This window comes from Cupressus sempervirens, chromosome 5, assembly GCF_028749045.1.
Source record: "Cupressus sempervirens isolate cs-2001-9-10 chromosome 5, ASM2874904v1, whole genome shotgun sequence".
NCBI lineage: Eukaryota > Viridiplantae > Streptophyta > Pinopsida > Cupressales > Cupressaceae > Cupressus > Cupressus sempervirens.
In genome coordinates, this window is record NC_143122.1 from 311,779,880 (window position 1) to 311,800,947 (window position 21,068).

Here is a 21,068-nt window from a genome sequence, read left to right on the forward strand (position 1 = left end):
GTATATCAAGCACTTCAATTAGTTAGAACTCTTTTCATCATTTAACGTCTTGATCCCCTAGCTCACTAGAGCACGAACAAAACTTTGATGGTGCAAGGAGGGTCCATCCTTCAAGACTTTAACTAGTGTTGAGGTCGGTGCATTTTTTCCTTCTCCATAGATTTATGTAATACCACTTGGTGGTTTTCACAAGCTTATGTTAATCAAAAGAAGCACACAAGTAATGTTATAAGGTTACTAATATGGGGTTCAGCTAATGTGAGCATCCAATGGAGGTTGCACATGTGACAATTTGAATCATGGCTTGAGTTGTGCTTGAATGCTTGCTCATATGGAGTACACATAGAGAGCTTGATATTTTAGAGGTATTCATGGAGACTTTTTAGACGTAGAGTATTATTTTCAAGGGTAGATAGGTAGTTCAAGGCCATCTATTCTCAATGATGGGGTTGCAGTTGAGGAGAATGAGGAGGGGAGCTCCCCTTCCTATAGATCTATATGGCTCATGGAGAAGAGGACCCTGACATTATCTACACCAATGATCCCTAGATATATAGGGGCCCTATCTCTCTATCTATCTACATGTGAGAATTAGTTTTAATTATAGAGATAGGACATAGGATGTATAATACATGAGTAATTGATGTTTTTGGAGGTTGGGCTTTTTCCTATTGAAGGTTTTCCTTAGGTACATTTTGTGTCAGCTTTGATGTTATATTGTCTATTCTTTGAGATGTGGACTTTGAAGACTCGTCTGTATAATTTTTTCTATATTGTGTGGAAACTGTAGAGATGGCTGCAAATTTCTTTTGATGAGCTTTTTTGGGTACTTTAACAAATGGCCATAAAAGATGGACACAACAGTTCACTTTGTTGTTGGTTCTAATGGTGAAGTTGCGAATTCTATAGACCTCTTTGCTCCATGACAAGAATAATTATTGCATTGGATAAAGCATACTTTTGGCTGTAATAGAGAGTTCCCATATGAACACTATTGCTTCTCACACTGTATTACACCTTTCACTAGGGAATACAATCTATACACCCATATCATTGAGTTTGCTAACTAAAAGCATGTTGTGTGTCAAACTAGGTGATGGAGCCCAAATTTTTGTAAATTAAGAGCTTCCATTTGAGAAATAATGATGAAGATTCTGGAGATTGTTGAAATTCGGCATCGATGTCAAAACTAAGATGCAAAGCGTATTGAGGAATTAGCCAAAGAGTATTTTGTACTTAATGGACTATTGTCTCATCCCAGTCATTTGTACTTTAAGATTGAGGGATGAATATGATGTGCATGTATATCAGATAATACAATGGGAAACTCACCAACAGGAAAATAAAAATATCCAACACATTCACATGCCTAAATTATGGATGGTTGAATGATGTTGGCATATTATTGTATAAGAATCCAAATACTCATACAACGGATAAAGTAAATGCAGAAAAGAGAACTGCTGTCGCCATTTATTGCTTGGAGGGAATCAAATATGGAAGTGCAAAGATAAAGGATTTTCTGACTTCTGATATATGTTATACAGAACTGTTCTACAGTGGTACAAGGCTTGGAAATGGAGTTTCTTAGCCCAACATCAATCAAAATTGATATCTCTAAATGGAGCAGATAGAAATTTTCTGAGAGAGGAGCAACAAAATGATGATAGGAGAGTTAATTCTGAGAGATTTGAAAGTCTACACAATTCTGGACATAAGTTTTCTAAAACCTTGAATATTCCTCAATGTGATATATTCTGAACTGAAGTTTGGAGGATTTGGACTGTTAGTCACCAGAAGCATCAGTTGGGATATTTTTATCTTCTAAAAATTCTTACACTGCTTCAGTTCAAGCTATGTTACCCCTCCAAAACAATGATGCCAATTTTGTGTTGGCCAGTTATCTTGAGCATCTATAATGATGTTATACTTTTAATTCTTCTATCTTCCTCATTTTGCTACTTGTCAATAAAAAGGCTTGTAGAGGCAATGATTCTGCCAAAATATGGAAGTTCCTCTATGTCCAACTTTGTATCTGGATGGAAAGAACAGGCAATGAAAAGGAGGTTGAACAGCCAGCAAAAATCGGACACCCCAGTTGGAAGGAACAAAGATAAGAAAGAGTGCATCAGTCATCTGCCATATTTATGGAGTATGCAAAATCAATATATTGCACATGCTACAGTAGCGAGCAGGAACAAGTATGCCCGTCCATACCAAAATGACGATTCACAAGCTTTTGAATGGCATATGTATACAATAGCAAATTTCGTTATTTTGAGTTTTCTCATAACCATTTGAGGTTGAAAGTATTTCAGACTATATGATGAATCTGCAGGAATATCCCAAATATTTTTGAATTTATCATGTGATAAATAGAGCATGATGTGTGGCATCGTGTACCCTCAGGGACATGATATGTTATTTGCTGTACTATTTCCAAGTACCATTGGGAGTTTATGTAGTAGCAACTACCATATATCACAGTTTGGAGAAACATGCCTATATGTAAGCCCGTAGTCAAAGGAGTGGAGCGATGAAACTAATCCGCGCACACATGGAACCTGAACAGGACAAACATGGAGTAACTTTGAAGCCCAATCGCTGGCTTAAGGTATCGGATATCTACTGGTATTGTTTTGTAAAAGAAATGAAGGAGTCGGGCATTGGGATAAATCAAACACAAGAAATTCATTTTTATATTATGTATCTAACGATCCTTTGTTTTTGATGCAGGTGTATATGCGTTTGAAGGAGGAAGCGCAGCGCTTGTGTGGATATGGAGTGTAGGATTTTAGTTAAATATTTCATCTATGTCACATGGTTCAAGGATGAGAGCTTGTTTAGGTTCGGTACACAGTTTATATAAATAACCTTGCCTTATACCTATAAGTTTGTCTTTCTTAAATGTGGTGGATTTATGCCAAGCCAAGACTTTCCCATTCTTAAATGTGATTCTATACCCATTATCTTCAAGAGCTGAAATAGATATTAAATTTCTTTTTATTTCAGGTACGTAAAGTACATCCTTTAGTTGAATTTTCATGCCTAATTCTAATTTGATGGTATAGGTCCCTACACCTTTTATAGGATGTGAAGAATCATCCCCGATGGTTACTTCTTCATCAGTTTCTTCTACCATAGTTTCCATATTTTCTCGGAATCCAGTAATATGTCTGGATGATCCATTATCAATTACCTAGGTGCTTGATTTGTTTGATACTTGATTTGATAGTGCGGAATAAAATAGAAACTTTTCAAATTCTTCTTGTGAGTTTACTTTTCCAACGTGGGCATAAGATGCTTGTTTCTTTGTCCTGTCAAGATAGTTTATAGCATAGTGCCTATATTGGTCACATCTAAAACGTTGAACTTGAGAAGTATCTTTTCTATATTTTCCTTTCCCATGAAAATTCTTCTTTCTTTTGTAATTCTTCTTGAGATTTATATGTTGAGATGTTGGGTGGGACCGAATGGTACACTCTTTTTGAGATTCACCTCACCTTCGGACAGATTGAGGGCCCTCCAGTTGAAGAGGAAGCTATTCCCTCTCCCAGAAAAGTTCTTAGATGAGGACCTCACAAGGGTCCAAGTGGCTGAATTGCGACATTCGAGGAGTTTGGTTGCAGAGGCAAGGCATGCCGGTAAATAGGTGGTGATCTATAACCTTAGAGCTATTATTCATGACTCCTCGCCCATTGGCTGGGACCAGAGACTAGCCCTTCTGACCAAATGACGGTCCCACTAGCAGTCGCATGGAGTTGGTACCTCCTCATCTGGCTCCCTCCATGTCAACTGCTGGAATGGTAATGGTACTCTGTGGTCATTACCAGGTTTGTTTATTGATGCTGTGGGTTCAATGAATATTCTTGTTGTCATAGAGATTCACGAGAGTCCGGTTCGCCCTCTCCCAAGTTTCGACGGATTTAGGTGGCTCTCTATTAGTAGGGAGGAGGTTTATATCTCTAGGGGTGTTTGGGGTTCGGGTGGTGTTGCTTGTTTGATTAGAGATGACCTCTTTAGTGCTACTTCGGTTGTCCAATCTGATACCGCAACTCGATTCATGTGGATCAGGATCCAGGTCAGCCACTCTATGAGGCCTTCCAAAGATATCTTCATTGCAATTTGTTGCTTCCAACTGATCTCACCATATGCTATCCATAGTCCTGTCAATGGTGATCCCTTCTTTGACCTTCTTGAGTGCATCTCAAAGATCTCTGGGTTGGGTGACATCATCATTTTGGGAGACTTTAATTCTCCGACCAGAGACCTTCAGACCCCCTAGCACGACCACCTTACTGATTTGATCTGCACGAGAGAGTCAGATCCGACCGGCATGGGTTTTTAGCACCACTCTTCTAACGGCCTGGGGCCTCTTTTGGGTTATGGCTGTCATCTCCTTCAGTTCTATGAGTTTTCTGACCTGCTGATTGTGAATGGACTCCCTTGCTTTCCAGGCTCTGAGTCCTTCACGTGCTGGCCCCATGGTAGTGGCGTTAGTGTGGTGAACTATGTTCTTGCACCTGCTTTTGTTATTCCTTCCATCACCAGCTTCACCATTAGCCACCCCCCCTGGCTGATCACTCTATCCTTAGCCTTTGTGTTAGTTTCACCCCCCCACCCATACCCCAACTCCACCCGCACCCTTATCCCCCATACCACCTTCCGCTTCTCTGATGGCGATGACTACCTGTTTACCCTCCATTTCAGATGGCCGCTCCCCTTGCACTGCTTCACTAACCCCTCCCAGGTATCACCCCTTTGTGACCTGGTTGTTGATGGCATTTGGGAATCCGCCCTCCTCTCCATACCCCACCACACCTCCTCCCCCCTTGGCCATACTAACCGTAAATCTTGCCTGATGAATCTTTGGTTTGATGAGGAGTGTAAGTCTTTTCACCACTCCTTGCGTGTTTCCTTTGCTGCCCACTCCCCCTCTTACACATAGCTACGCTCCTCTTATTACCGCCTTACCTACTACAAGAAGCATGTTTTTGTGGCTTCTTAGTGTTGATCCCTTTGCGACACACTCGCTAGTGATCCAAAATCCTTTTGGTGCACTTTGTTCCTCACCATCCCCCCCTGCCTTCTACTCTAGATTGGCACACTCTAGTTTCGCAAGCTTCCATCCTCTATTATATCTCGGGCTAGCTTCCGAACCACCCCGCCTCTCCCACCCACTGCCACCTCTTCATTCCCTCCATTGTTGGGGAGGCCATTAGACTCATGAGATGCAACAAAGCGGCTGACAAAGATGTTTTTTAGGCTAAGCTTTTCAAGCTTGGTACTTCGATCCTATGCCCCATTCTTCTGGTGCTCTTCAACATGGCAGTTTGTACTGGTTTCCCTACTTCTTGGTCGAGACATGCGATCTACCTGATTCATAAATCTGGGCTAGCTTTGGACATCGGTAACTACAGGTCCATCATGATTGGGCATACCTTCGCCAAGCTTTATGCCATGGTGCTGAACATTATCCTTACTAGATAGCTTGATAGGTGATAGTGCCGTGCTAGTAGACATGCTGGATTTCATGTAGACTATCAGACCATGGATCATATCTTGACATTACGGACTATCATTGAGGAGGCATGCCACCATTCGATGAAAGTCTACTATTGCTTCGTAGACTCGGTGCCTAGGGGGGCTCTCTGTCAGAGACTCAAAGATATTGGCACTCCTAACATTCTTGTGATGACGATCATGGGACTTTATGAGATGGTGGTCGGCAGATTTAAGACTTCGAACGGATTTTCTGATCCGATACACAACACCATAGGGGTGAAGCAGAGATGTTCGCTCTCCCCTACACTATTCGACATCTATATTGACGAGCTTGAGTCCTTCCTTAGTGAGGCTTCGCTCCCTGGGGATGGTTGTTACCTGTACTAGGTTCTGATCTCCATTTTGATGTTTGCAAATGATGTGGTCCTCCTAGCCTCCTCTCCAGAGGGGCTCTAGAGGCTTATTGATCGACTTGCTTCATTCTGTGATTAGTGCCAGCTATCAATGAACCTAAGCAAGACTCAGGTCATGGTCTTCAACTGCTTGAAGACTTCACATCTCCACTCCAGCTTTCAGGGTCAGAAAATTGAGATTGTCTCTTCATACACTTATTTGGGGGTCAAGTTCTCTGGCCCTCGTTTCAGCATGAGACTAGCCCACCTTCCTAGAGTGGCCAAGGGCATGGGATCTCTCGCCCTCCTAGAGAGGTATTGCTTTCGACACCACTTCTAGGACACTAAGTCCAAGCTTCTCTATTGGATTCTCTGGTCAAACCCATTGTTCTCTATGGTGTAGTGGTTTGGGGTCTGTCTCTTCTTGACTCTGACTGGGCTTCAATCGAGCGAGTGTAGACACTTCTCCTCCATTGGATCATCCATTGCCACCGTTACGCTCCAAATAGTATTGTTTTGGCCAAGTTTGAGGCTTATCCTTTAAGGCTTAGCACCATTTTTGACTTGATTTGGTTCATTCATTGCCTCAGAGGCTTCGTGGACTCATCTGTGGGCTGGTGTAGATATTCATACCTTGCTTACTGCTCCTCACGGGACATAACTAGCTCGAATGGGACGACTAGAGCTCGTTCTTGGTATACGCAGGCCACTATTTTATTGAGCTCGATCGGGATTGAAATCGACTGCCTTCCGCCATGCTAGTTCTCACTGGATGCTCCCGCTTGCCTCCTCTCCTCAAAGCAGGAGTTGAACGGACACGTCAAACTTGACATTTATAGGCAGTACATCTCCACAACATGGATCAGCCCTCTCGGTGGTTTATGCCCTCGAACGGCCTTCTACTCATAGCATTTTCTAGAGATCCGGGATGGTATCATTGTTCGTTCCTCTTACTTGAGCCATTGATGGTGTCATGCCCTCCGCATCGCCTTGGGGTCGTTTAGAGTCGGAGCCCATCGACTTTGTTGTCAGCTTGATCACCACTTGACCAAAGAGGAACGGGTATGCCGCCTTTGCACTTTATCCGAGACAGAAAAAAAGATCCATTTTATCTTCAGGTGTCCCATCTACTATGAGATCAGAGGTAGATTCCACTACCTATTCAAAGACTACAGATCCCCCTCTACATTTTCAGTTACTTTGACCAGAGGTGCCTTGCGCTCTACCTTCGGGAGGCCTCCCAATTCAGAGATTACACCTTACAGCTTTGGTTCCCTCCAAACCAGACCTTGGATTTTCTCATCACCGATTTCTTTCCATCCACACCCACTTTCAAGAGCTAGAAACGACCACACCTTACAAGGCACTAGGAACTAACTCTTCTCTCTTCTTTCTTTTCTTCTTCTCTCTTCTCTTCTTCTATTTTGTCTTCTTTCTCCTTCTCACTAGCCTTTGCCTTATTTGCTTCTACATCCTTTTCTTCTTGTCCGTCCTTGTCATCTGTTATGTTATATATTGATTTCCATAATCTTATTGATTTTTGGACAACTTCTTCAATTTTGTTTTGTAGGATGCTAAAGGCTCTATACTTTGGTGCAAATTTGCCACCATGTTTCTTATTAGCCTTAGTTATTTGACCTCTAGTCAAATCAAGCATCACTTGTGCCAGTGTTGATTCTCTTATTTCCTTCTCCATTTTTAAACAATAATGCCATTTATTTTCAATAATCTCATATAACTCCCTAGGCATAGTATTGTCTAACTCAAGAGGTGTATTCTTGAATTCTACCATCATGGCATACATTGACTCTTCTATCTTGTTTTGATCCTCTCTACTTATTGAAATCAATATTTTTCAAATCAGTAAAATTTGCATTCTTGACATTATCACAGATTTTATCTATATGTGACTTAAGAGGATGACTTACCACTCTAAATTGGCTGATGTCCTCTGATTGTGTTCTTTCCTCTTCATCAGACTCTAGCTGTGTTACATATTTCCTCCTTTTCTTTTGCACTTCACCAGTCTGCTCAGTGGTCTTCTTCTTTTCTTTCACTTGCTCCTTGGCCTTTTGAGTAGAGGCCCTTGTGCTAGCTCTTGTTGCAGGTGTCTACTTCGCTTGTGTTGTTTCTGTAGCCTTCTTGGCTTTGGGCTGGGCTGCAAGCTAAGCTTTAGCCTTTCTTTTCTTTGACTTGACTTGTGTTGGTGCTTCCTCGGCACCTTCTTCCTCTTCTTCACCTAAGCCTTGAGTACTTTGACTAGAAGTGCCTTGCGCTCTACCTCTGGGAGGCCTCCGAGTTTAGAGATCACACCTTACAGCTTCGGTTCCCTCCGAACCAGACCTTTGGATCTGCTCATCACCGACTTCTTGGCTTTGGGCTGGGCTGCAGGCTAAGCTTTAGCCTTTCTTTTCTTTGACTCGACTTGTGTTGGTGCTTCCTCGGCACCTTCTTCTTCTTCTTCACCTAAGCCTGGAGTTAATTCCAATGAGAAAAGAAAGACATGCCTGCAAAATACTTCCAAATTGATGTAATAAATAACTACAATTCTCTTAGGCACGACAAAAACAATTCTAAATGCATGCTCAACACAAAAATGTTCCACAAGTTTCTTCCACACACAACAAGCTAGATCCAGGTACATCAAAAGCAAATCCTTAATGCAAGAGCAGCATTCCCTTCATAGTGATGAGAGGGCAAGGATCAACTCCTTGCTCACGGTGGCAAGAGCGAGTTACTTTTGCCACCTTATTTATCAAGTCAGCAATAGAGACTAATGTTCATGAAATGAATAACAAGCACGCCGAATGACCAAATACAAGAATGCTTCAATAATTTGAAAAAAAACATTTATGTATACATTAACATATAAAAAGTACATGCTTAAAGAATGCAAAATATATGATAAATCGAGATTGCACACACACACACACACATGTCTATACACATGTATATTTATATGCATACACACATATATATCTACACTTATTTGTATTTATATATCTATATGTATGTGTGTGTGTGCGTGCGTGCGTGTGTGTGTGTGTGTGTGTGTGTGTGTGTATCATAGTTACACCACCTTGGAGATCGGGGGAATCGAGGGACAAGTTTCTGGGACAGGGGGATAGAGGGGCCTTAATATGGGGATGGCAGGGGAACGATGGGGGGACGGCAACAGGGGAACTGGGGGGGTTGTATATATTATACATATGGTACTTAAAATGCTAGTTATGAAAATATTTATCGTAATATAAGATATAAAGATGTAAACGAGTAAATACTTGAACATTGCATTGAATTGGAACATCAAACATTGAACATAAATAGTCAAATCAGCAAATAGTTAACACTAGGACGTCGCTCCATCCTTGGCGGAGGTGGTGGAATCTGGTGGCACCACTGGGGAACAGAGTCCCCAAGTTCTTGGTGCATGGGGCAAAAAGGGGGTGGACGCATCCTCGTGTTACTATGATATATATACATACATATAAAAAAATGGTTACCGTAGGATTAATCAAGGAAAAAGAGATACCCCAAATGAGACTAAATGCAAAACATACCAAAGACATAGGATTAATCAATTAATGATTACCAAGGTTTTTTATTAAAATCAATTAGGAGCCTTTATACCTAGAATAATAGCTAGACGAACTAGGAATCAAAATACCACACACCTCCAACTTAAGTCACTGACAATCTTTGAGGTTCTATGTAGATATCATTCCTAACTTTCAGTGTCTGCTTGTGTGTCCCTATACGCTAATGAAAATATTTCATTGCTCACAGGATGATTTCTACTCCAGCATTCATTGACATAGAAGGATTAGATATCCACGCCATTGTAATAATCTTAAGTTATTTGAATCAATAAACTATCTAATAGTTTTCCAAAGAGTTTCTATTGCAATTTCATTCCAACTATTCTACATAAGACATATAAATCACCTAGTACTCTTCCCATTAACAATAAATACATATCTATTCTCATTAGCTAATCTACATAACTGAAATAACTGCAAACCAATAAATTGCTATTGCCAGAGTTCACAAGAAATAGGTATTGTAGTTATAAAAAAATATGGTCACAAGGAAGTAATTTAACAAAAACTCTTTTAAGGCAAAAACCTACAACACAATAGTAAATTGTGAGCCTCTTATTTGGGAGGTCTTGGGTTCAAGTCTACTCAAACTTAATAAATAAAAATAATTAATAACAACAAATAATAATAAAAATTAATCTTGGCTTCAGCCTACTACCCATAAAAAAAACTCTTTTATGTGTCTTAGATGTGTTAAGGAATTATGACGTAGGGAAGGTGCAAGGAGAATCTAAAACATGTGGAAGAAACCTAACTTGCAACCTACACACCCTTGCTCAGAGTTACACATAGAAGCTACACACTAATAAAATCAAACTGTAGAGAACACAAGGCCAGATGCAACATATTTTAGGTGTAATTATTTCACTTCCCATATAGAACAACCACAACATGCCCGACTGTGAGGCCTTCCTAGTTGCGACCTTATACCAAATAAGAATTCTTCAAATTCCGAGCCTTAACTCACATCTTCTACTTTCTCTATCCAAGAGTACTACTACTTCTTTTCTCCTCTCCTAATCTTCTCACTGGCTCTTGAAATCTCCTTTCCTACATCTAACAAAGCTTCTTTTATAGCTAGCTAACCTACAAGTCAACTAGTCAAGCATTAATTACAATTTAGGACCATACTTGGAAGAGTAAACAAAAACCCACACAAACGGTCATATGAAATCACCCACACTTGGAGGTAGGTCCACACGTGTTAGGAGTCAACTCTTAACTACACAAGACATCACGTAAGCAACCAAAACTGTGCCAATTGGAACAACACTATGCAAGGTGAAAATAGAAAGAAAACAGGACCACAAAGAACAACATAGAACTCGAGAAATATCCAACATAAGAATTCACACACTTAGGACAAAGATCTAGGATAGGTCCTCAACATGATGACAATTTCGCATAACATGAAAACAAAAATAGTAACGACTACTTCGCGAACAACAAACTGGTATAGAAAACTGAAAATATTTTTTTGCATTTGCAAGATTGCTCAAAGACCCAAGATGCTCCTGCATCAGACACGTGAGGTTAGTAAAGAACTAATGTCCACATCAGGCATGATTGATATTCTAACTAGAATCATAGAGATCCAATTTGGCTTGTGTGATCCATGAGCTATCTTTAATTGGTTTGTCCCTCCACTGAACTAGGTATTCCAAGTAATCTTTTCTTGTGGTGCTCTTACTTATTTGGCTACTCAAGGTCTTCTCAATGCTATCTGATTTCTTCTTAGGGTAATCCAAGTTACCTTTTAGCTTCTCATATGATTCAAAATACTCAAAGATATCTGCAATGTTGAATATAGGCGAAATATCCACGTCTTCTGGTAATTCAACTTGAAAGACATTTCCACTATCAAACTTTCTTAGAATCTTACAAAGACCAAACTTCTTCATCTTCATTTTACTGTAGGTACCAACTGGAAATCTAGTTTTCTTCAAGTGAATCATTGTTGGAGTTGAGGAAAGCCAACTCCGAAGACGCCCAAGATCACCTGCATGCGAAAACTTGTCAAAGAGAAGCCAAGAAGGGGAAGAGCATGGAGCAAGGGCAAAACCCTAAACGAACATGAGAGACCACAAATGCAAACACAATGAAAATGTATTTACAATGAGAAGTAATGTGATGTGATTGTTATGTTATATGAAAATACAATGAGGGAGCCCGCTTATAAAGAGCTCATGGAAGCTTGTAGAACAAGCTGGAAGGTGGTAAAAGATAAGTGTGACAACAAGAAGGGAACAAACTCCCATGTTGTCAACAACTAACCACTACATGCATTAAATATAAAATATTAAATAAATGCATGACCTAAGTAAGCTTAAGCAAATAGAATAAATAATTAATAATTAATTATTTACTCTAACACCCCCCTTTAAGTGCAACTTAGGGAAATGCCTTAAGTTCACAAAACTAAGATGAATGCATAATGGGTCCTGGCAACGAGGCCATTTTAGGTACCCATGTATAATGCAAAAAAATGCAACCTCTGTAAAACGGGGAAAGAGAGAAAACCTCATGGGAAAAACCCTCCCCCAAAAAAAAGGTAACCTAGTGAAGAACTGAAGAAGTCTCCAACTAGGGAAATTGTCCCCTAAAACAGGAACAAGAAGTGATCATGAAGAAGCAGCATCACTAAAGATGAAGAAGCCGCAAATCTGCCAAACTGCTGATCAGAAGAACCTCCATGGAAGAAGAAGGCACGAACCGAGCATGTCTATATGGTAGATGATCCATCTCACCGAAATGCATAGGTAACCAGCCACTGCAATCGCCTTGTATATAAGATCAACCACTGAATACATAGTTCACACTATCGAACCATCGAACCATGGATGCATTAGAACAACAACATAACCCCCCCTTCATGTAGACGGGGTGTGATGACAGGCAACTGAGAAGGTGGGCCAAAGTCTCTTGCAAACGAATCAAGAACGAGGAGAGAGGAAAAGAGGTACAGACACCGATAAAGACACGGTCTAACTGACTCTGCATGGGGCTAATGTCGTGGAAGAGACACTCACTTGACAAAGGGAGAATGCCTAAAATAGCAAACAATAATCCCCCCCATGGTGCTTTATGAAAATAGTGCAAGTACAACTGACTCAAAACAACGTTCATGATCCCTAGAATGCAAAAGTGACACTTTATCTCAGTGCGATACAAAAAGGTGCTTCAAAATGATAGCTACAATGATCAAAACTGAAAAAGAGCTGAACCAAAAGAAAATACAGCCGAAAAGAAAGCGAACCATGCCAGGAAAACGATCCTCGGGCCTAAAACACTCAAGATATCCACCATATAGCAAAAACGCTAAAACTATGATAGAAAGAGCAGAGGCCAAAAACTAAGGACAAGGACTGCATTTCTGAAAAGGTGACAGAACCAGCTTTCCAAAAATATAAAGTTTTAAAAAAACTGACATGGGACGCAAAAGATATGCATGCCGGAGTCAAAAACAAGACTTCGGACTTCAACAGAAAAAACGGGCAATAAAAAAATATCAAAACCTAAAAATACTTGTACCAAAATCTCCGTCTCGGAACCAGCTTTCCAACACTTCTTTCGGATCAGAAAAATACCTCCGTATGCAAAAGTTATGGCCAAAAAACCACAAGTAGGTTCAAAACCAAATCAGGAGAGGTGCAAGGAAGGCTGATGACATCATGCTGACGTCAGCAATTCGGTGGAAAAAAATTGACGGTCTCTGGCCTGTCGCAGCAAAAATGGATGCCACGTGGCGGGAGGCTGACGTGGCAGGGGCGACGTGGCGGGTCCATGTGGCAGTGTGCCACGTGGCGCCCAGGCCATGTGTCACCCCTGCTAGCACTGACTGTGCTGCAGATCCTCCACGTGTCGGTTGCAGAGTGGACAGGAGGAGCGAGCGGTGCAGGAGCGAAAATCGCCGGCGGAGCGGAGCTGGAGGCAGGGGTTGGCGGGCGGAGGTGGTCGAAAGGCGGCGTCGGAGTGGCCCGCAGGCGGCGCCGAGCCGCAGCGGCTCAGCGGCGGCGGCCGCTGGGTGGTGCGGCGGTGGCCGCTGGGTGGCCGCCCGGCTGACTGCTCCGATTATATATATATATATATATATATATATATATATATATATATATATATATTCTCCGACCTTGCGTCCGTACAATCCGTACGGCAGCGACCAGGGGGCCTAAAAAAAACCTCCAAAATACTCTGTGTCCAAAAACGGAAAGTTTTATATGAATCTTGACTGCAAACGGCCTTCCGGATCCAATGGTGATGTCCGTTTGGGCTGAAAGTGCTCCGAAAATTTGCTGATCCCTTGATTTGAAGAAAATTTGCACAAACAAACTAGGGTTTGTGACTCCAAATCACGGCTTCAAAATTCTTCAACGAAGTTGCAGCAGGAAGGCTCTGATACCATGTTGGAGTTGAGGAAAGCCAACTCTGAAGATGCCCAAGATCACCTGCATGCGAAAACTTGTCAAAGAGAAGCCAAGAAGGGGAAGAGCATGGAGCAAGGGCAAAACCCTAAACGAACATGAGAGACCACAAATGTAAACACAATGAAAATGTATTTACAATGAGAAGTAATGTGATGTGATTGTTATGTTATATGAAAATACAAAGAGGGAGCCCGCTTATAAAGAGCTCATGGAAGCTTGTAGAACAAGCTGGAAGGTGGTAGAAGATAAGTGTGACAACAAGAAGGGAACAAACTCCCGTGTTGTCAACAACTAACCACTACATGCATTAAATATAAAATATTAAATAAATGCATGACCTAAGTAAGCTTAAGCAAATAGAATAAATAATTAATAATTAATTATTTACTCTAACAATCATTACCTCATCACCAACTTCAAAAGATTTAGGTCTCTTCCTCTTATCTGCTCATTGTTTATATTCTAGATTACTGTCTTTCGAGGTCCATTTAACTTCCTCATGTAAAGTCTACATGATATTTGCAAATTCTTCAGCTTTAACACTTCTCTTTGCTTCAAGGTTTAGATTTCTCAATTTTGTAGTTCCTTTAGGATTCATTCCAGTAACTATCTCAAAAGGTTTCTTCTCAGTGTTCCTATTCATAGAATTATTGTAGATGAACTTTGCTCGTGCTAAAATCAAGTCCCAATTAGCAAGCTTATCTCCAACCAAACATGTCAATAGGTTACCCAAACTTCTGTTTACAACTTTAGTTTGTCCATCTGTTTGTGGATGAAATGTATAACTAAACTTCAACTTTGTATTCAGCTTCCTCCAAAGTGTCCTCCAAAAGTCAGCAGTGAATTTAGTATCTTCTCTCATATATTAGTGTAACAAGTGTACGCTGCACCTTTTCTTCTTTTCAATAGCGTGCTTTGTGTTGTTTGAGCATTTGTGGAATTTGATTATATTACCAAAAGTTTTCAAAGATCTTAAGCTTTTTAGAGTGAGCTTATAATAGCAAATCCATAGAACAATAATGTTTGGTATAGAATCTTCGTAGTCATTTTTCTTTAAGACATTGAAGGGTTCAGATTTTTTGTTGAGTTGTTTTCTCCCTATAGCTGCATGATCATTTAATCTTCTGCACATTCTTCTCCTCTACATTAGTGTAGGAAGTGTATACCACACTTTTGTTTTGTTTCAATATTTGTTTTGTGCTGTAGAATTTGATTCATGTAACAAGAGCATTCATTGTTCTTGAGCTCTTTAGTAAAATCTTACAATAACAGTAATACAACAACTATTGTTCTTGAGCTCTTTTGCTTCAAGGGTTTCTGGCCCTCCCTTTTGGACTTGCATGCATGGATTGGTCGTGTTTGGGAACCCTTTTTATCAGGTACCGCTCAGATATACCCTGTTGCTAGGGGTTTTTTCATTGTGAAGTTCGATTCAACTAAAGATAGAAATGCTATTCTTCGTTGGGGTTTCTCTTGGAATGAGAAATTCCCCTTGATGGCTAAACCCTGGTTCAAGGATTTTGACCCGTTTATGGAATCTTTTAACAAGATCCCTCTGTGGGTCAGATTGTCGAATCTTCCCCTTCACCTTTGGGTGGATTCTGTTCTAGAGGCTATGGGGGAGGCCATTGGGGATTTCTTGCTTGTGGATAATGCTTCTTCCAATGTGTATCACACCACTTATGCTCAGATACTTGTTGAGGTTGACATCTCCAAGGGTCTCCTAGCGAAGATTTGTTTGGCTTCTCCATTTGGAGCTTGGATCCAGTGTCTCAATTATGAAGGCATCCCCTTCCATTGCCAGAAGTGCCACAAGACTAGTCACCTTGCGGCTCATTGCTCCTTTGATAAATCTAGACCAAAAAAGTCTCCTTCTTGGTGGAAGAATGCTTCGGATGATCATTACACTGTGCTCAAAGCCCCTCTTGTTGGGGATGGTGACTCTTCTCTGGACTCTTAGGTGGTTGCCACGCCAGTCATCCCGGTCGGCTCTCCTGCTGCTTTGGAGTCCTCAATTCCTCCCTTGCCTGCGGCTGTTTCCTCTGTCGATGTTTCTTCGGCGGAGATGGAGTTTGGTATCATTGGTCCCTCTCCCACCCCGGTTCTGGATGTTCATCCTAGTCCTGTTGGAGGTCAGGACCTTCCCCCTCTGGCCCCGGCCCCTATACTGGACTTTCCTCCTAGTTTTGTGGGTGGCCAGTTGGCTTCGGGCTCTTTTAGGGAGATTGTTATTTTTTCAGATTCCCCTGGACGTTCTGTTTCCTCTGGGAATTGGACTGCTGAGGCAGCAAATGTGGAGGATGGTTGGACTATGGTAAAGGGAAAGAAATCTAGGCCATCTGCTCCTCCTTTAGAAATGAATCTTTGATCATGTAGGGAAGGCTCTGAATCAAAGGGCAAATCGTGATGTATCTGGCCCTGCCTCCTTGCTAGATCCTTTATTTTGTCTGGTGATAGGCTTTTTTGTCACCTTGGTTACCCTATGTTTGTGGGGTGACCAATTCCGTGTTTGTTTGTTGCACCTAAGGTTTATGTGCTCATTGAAAATCTTTAGTCTTGTACAGGGTTTCAGGCACCCTTCAAAACCTATTTTACTTAATAAAAAACAACTATGTTTGGTTTAAGATCTTCATGACGAGCTTTCAAAGATCCTTAGATCTTTATAATGAGCTTATAACGCAAAGCCATTCAAAAATTACATTTGTTATAAAATTTTCATAGCCATTTTTCTTAAAGCCATTGAAGGGTTCAAATTTCTGGTTGAGTTGATTTATCTTTCTGTACCTACATGATCTTTTGATCTTCTGCACATTCTTCTCTTCTATATTAGTGTAGAAAGTGTATTCCACAATTCTGCTTTGTTTCAATATTAGTTTTTGTTCTATTTGAGTGATTGGAATTTGATTAGTTAAGCTAGAGCATTCAAAGATCTTGAGCTCTTTATTACAAGTGTACAATGACAGCTGCACAACAACTGTGTTTGGTTTAATATCTCCATAAAGAGCATTCAAAGATCTTAAGCTCTTTATTACAAGTCTACAATGACAGCTGCACAACAACTGTGTTTGGTTCAATATCTTCATAGCTATTCTTTAAGTCATTAAAGGGGTAAGATTTCCTGTTGAATTCAAAGTTCTAATAACTTACAAAAAGCTAGCGACTGGGGATTTATTTGTCAGAAAATCACTTGCTGAGTACTCTCCATAAATTTTACAGCTAGCAAAAACATTTTTTTTTTAATTCCTTTTTCTGTAGATGATTTTCCATTGCTGTGGATTTGAACAAATTTTCAATGAATTTGCTAGCGATGCAACTATTGTCTTCTTTTGTTAAGCTTTTTATTATTTTACTAAATTTGAGCATGTTATTTAATTTTGTTTTGTTAATTGTGCTTTTTTAGTATGCTGAGTTTTTCCCAGTATTTTATTAAATCCTTAGATCGACCCTAAATTTAAATCAACTGAGCTTTTGCTGGCCCCAGGTTTTTGAATTATGTTTCAAACAGCAAGCAATATTTAGTTAAATAGCTAATACAGTTTTTGTTGATAGAGTACATATCGCTAGATACTTGAAACTGCTGAAAAACTGAACTAAATCTGGTTTCTCTTTGTAGGGTATAAGATTTTTTATTTATTTTTTGCTTTAGTACTTCGTCAAACTATACAAATGGTGAGGCAGTATGGCCTGAAGCATTAATAAAGCTTTCTAAAAGATCTATTGTTGCAGTTGTAATTCTTGCATCAGTAGGAAATTATTCTTAATGGTACAGAATATAGGTTGTCCTTAGTGGCAAGGAATTTTGATTGAATATTCTTCTCTCAAGTATTTGGGAAATATATTGGCTATTTTATTCCTGGCTTGTGAGTGATTTTGTGTACCGAGATACTTTTCTGCAAGTATTACTTCTTTGAGAAAGAAGAGATTCTGCATTAGCATATAATTTTACAAATTTGATGGGCTGGGGAGCTTGAGCTTGAGGTATATCACATTGCTTCATAATTTTACAAATTTGATGGGCATTGGGCTGGGAAGCTTGAGCTTGAGGTTTATGGCCTTGTGAATTGTGTGGTTGGCCTTTTTTACATTACTGAGTTATAAATCTTTGCAGGTTACTGCTAGAATAAGGAGACAATAGTATTTCACAAGGAATGTTGATAAATCAAATATTGATAATACTTCAAGTAAACTATATTTGAATCACAAATATTTCTGAGTATAAGAATGAGATCAATCTCCAAATGGCTTGTAGTAATTGATTGTTGTTCTTTCCTTTAATCGATCTTATTTGAATTATATCTATGTGGTTGACGAGACATGTTGATGGATAGACATGTCTCCACACGTCTCTCCACCAACATGTTAATCCACAACATACACCGATTCAAGCCGATAATAATTGGATATATAAACAAAGCAAACTGATTCATAATATACAAACCAATTCATAATCGGTACAAGCATCATTATCAATACACATTATCGATGGCAGTAAACTGATCCTCAATATCGATTATATTAAATCAATACTAATTAAATATCAATGGTAATGGTCGTTACTCACTATCAACTTCATGTAGATAGATATATAAAGATTTATACTTGGAAGAGTAATAGTAATGATGATCAATAATCATCCATTTGATCAAGTCGATTTAACATAAATGATAATTTATTTCTCATAAATCAATACAATGGCTTATGATTTATATTTATGTATATTAATGTATTCAATTTATATTGGTATATGTACATACATATAACAAAATCATAGATCATTCTATTGATATAGTTATCATTCATGTTTATTTGACCAAAGTTATCATTATTAGTGCTCCCTCTTAGCTAGGGATGATAAAATCTATCCAAATATCTAACACAATAGATCCATTGATTGTGTGAGAGAGATATCACCTCACCATGATATCGGGAGATAGGGTATAAGCAAGAATATCAAGTCACATGATATTCTCCATAACTTGCAAATATCCATATTTTGGTATGTGCATTGGCATCGTGTCTCATGATGCCTACCATATAGATAAATTAGATCATGGCATACCCACGAATATAATATCCACCATGACTATCTCTCAAAGGTCATTATGATTCACCTAATGACATCAAGTCTCATGATATTTACCATGATGTCTAAGAGATATTACCTATCATAACACGTCCACGGATATCAAGTCACATAATAGTGAAATAAATTATTGTAAAGTTGTCACCTTACAATGTCAACTAGATACAAGTGTTCATTATTGAAAAGTCATCACCTTTCAACAATCTCCACATGGCCCCATAAAGTCATGGAGTTACACACATGACAACAAAAGAGTTTACACATGAAACATCTTTTAACACTAACAGAAATAATGAACAATTGAGAATCAATCTCAAATTTGATTTACATTTTTAAGAGATATTACCTATCATAACACATCCACGGATATCAAGTCACATAATAGTGAAATAAATTATTGTAAAGTTGTCACCTTACAATGTCAACTAGATACAAGTGTTCATTATTGAAAAGTCATCACCTTTCAACAATCTCCACATGGCCCCATAAAGTCATGGAGTTACACACATGACAACAAAAGAGTTTACACATTAAACATCTTTTAACATTAACAGAAATAACAAAGAATTGAAATCAATCTCAAATTTGATTTACATTTTTAACCATACCAAGTTTGTTCTTAAAGCGTTCAACTTTTATCCTAGAGAGTGGCTTGGTGAGATTGTTTGTTGTCTGATCACCTGTACTAATACACTCCAACTGGATCGCATTCCTTTCTACCATGTCTCTAACATAGTGATAAGGAATTTTGATGTGTTTTGATATATCATGAAATACTAGATTCACTGAAAGTCTGACCAGCTTTGGTTGTCACAATGAATAATAGTAGGGTTCAAGGGCTCACCAAATAGTCCTACAAGCAATTTCCTAAGCCATACTGCTCCTCTTGCTCCCACAGAGGCTGCAATGTACTCAACTTCTATAGAGCTTTGCACACCTGAGGACTATTTCCTACTGACCCATGAGATCATTGCTGATCCAAAACTGAAACAACATCTTGATGTACTCTTTTTGTCAACCACACTTCCACCCCAAATTGAGCTAGTGTGTGTCCATGTAGATTTAGGTCTACATGTTTTTATAGAAAAAAGTTTTTTGTTTTTAATTTATATAAGGTTTTAATTTTATTAATTTCAAGATTTTGAGCTTCGCTTAAACTAGGGTTGGCTACAAAAAGGAAGCTACCTCCCTAGGGAAACAAAGCACTAGAGTGCAAAGACTTAGATCTAAGATCATATCCAATTGCACCTCTAAGGTATCTCAGAAAATGATTTTCTGCAACAAGATGTATCTCCTTTGGTTTACACATAAACTAGATAAGTGCAATCATTGCATAAAAAATATCAAGTCTCGTGTTGACTAAATACATCAAGGATCCAATTATCTATTTATAGAGAGAGGGTTTCACAAATTCTGAGTAAACTGTTGCTTCCTTTAATTTGTTCAAATTTGTTTCCATGGGTGTAGAATGGGTCTGCACTTCATCATTCCAAACCTCTTCAAAATGTCAATAATATACTTTCCCTAATTCAGAGTGATGCCCTCAGTCTGTTGCCAAACTTCTAATTCAGAGTGATTGCCTCAGTCTGTTGCCAAACTTCTAATCCAAGAAAGTAATGTAGGATACCCAAGTCCTTCATATCAAATTTTGAAGCTAAGTCCTTTTTACATTCAAGGGGCTTGTTTAAGTCCATACAAAGCCTTCTTCAATCTGCAAACATGCGATTTAGCATTATGTATGACAAATCTTTCAAGTTGCTTTAAAAAGACTTCCTCCAACATTGTATCATTCAGGAATGTAGTATTCACATCCATTTGTTGAATCTTTGTAATTAATATCCCCATTTTTGGCCACCATTGGAGGTTGAGAGATTAGCTTATTATTGTGATCTTCATAGGCTAATTATTGTGAATAGAGGGTCTTCTGAGGCAGTGGCTTGGCTTGGGAGGGTCTTATCTTCTCCACAATTCAGTAAGCTATAGGTTAGTCTTTGCTTGGCTTAGATTGGACTTCATTTGGGCTTAGATTGGTGTACTTACTATTTGTGGTAAGTCGGGTGTTGAT

At 39.3% G+C, this 21,068-nt stretch overlaps 1 long non-coding RNA gene across 1 annotated transcript in view; it reads left to right on the forward strand.

Moving 5' to 3' along the window:
- The window catches only part of LOC149555882 (uncharacterized), a 75,999-nt gene that overhangs the window by 39,013 nt on the left and 15,918 nt on the right, over positions 1-21,068 (forward strand). The window lies entirely within an intron of this gene.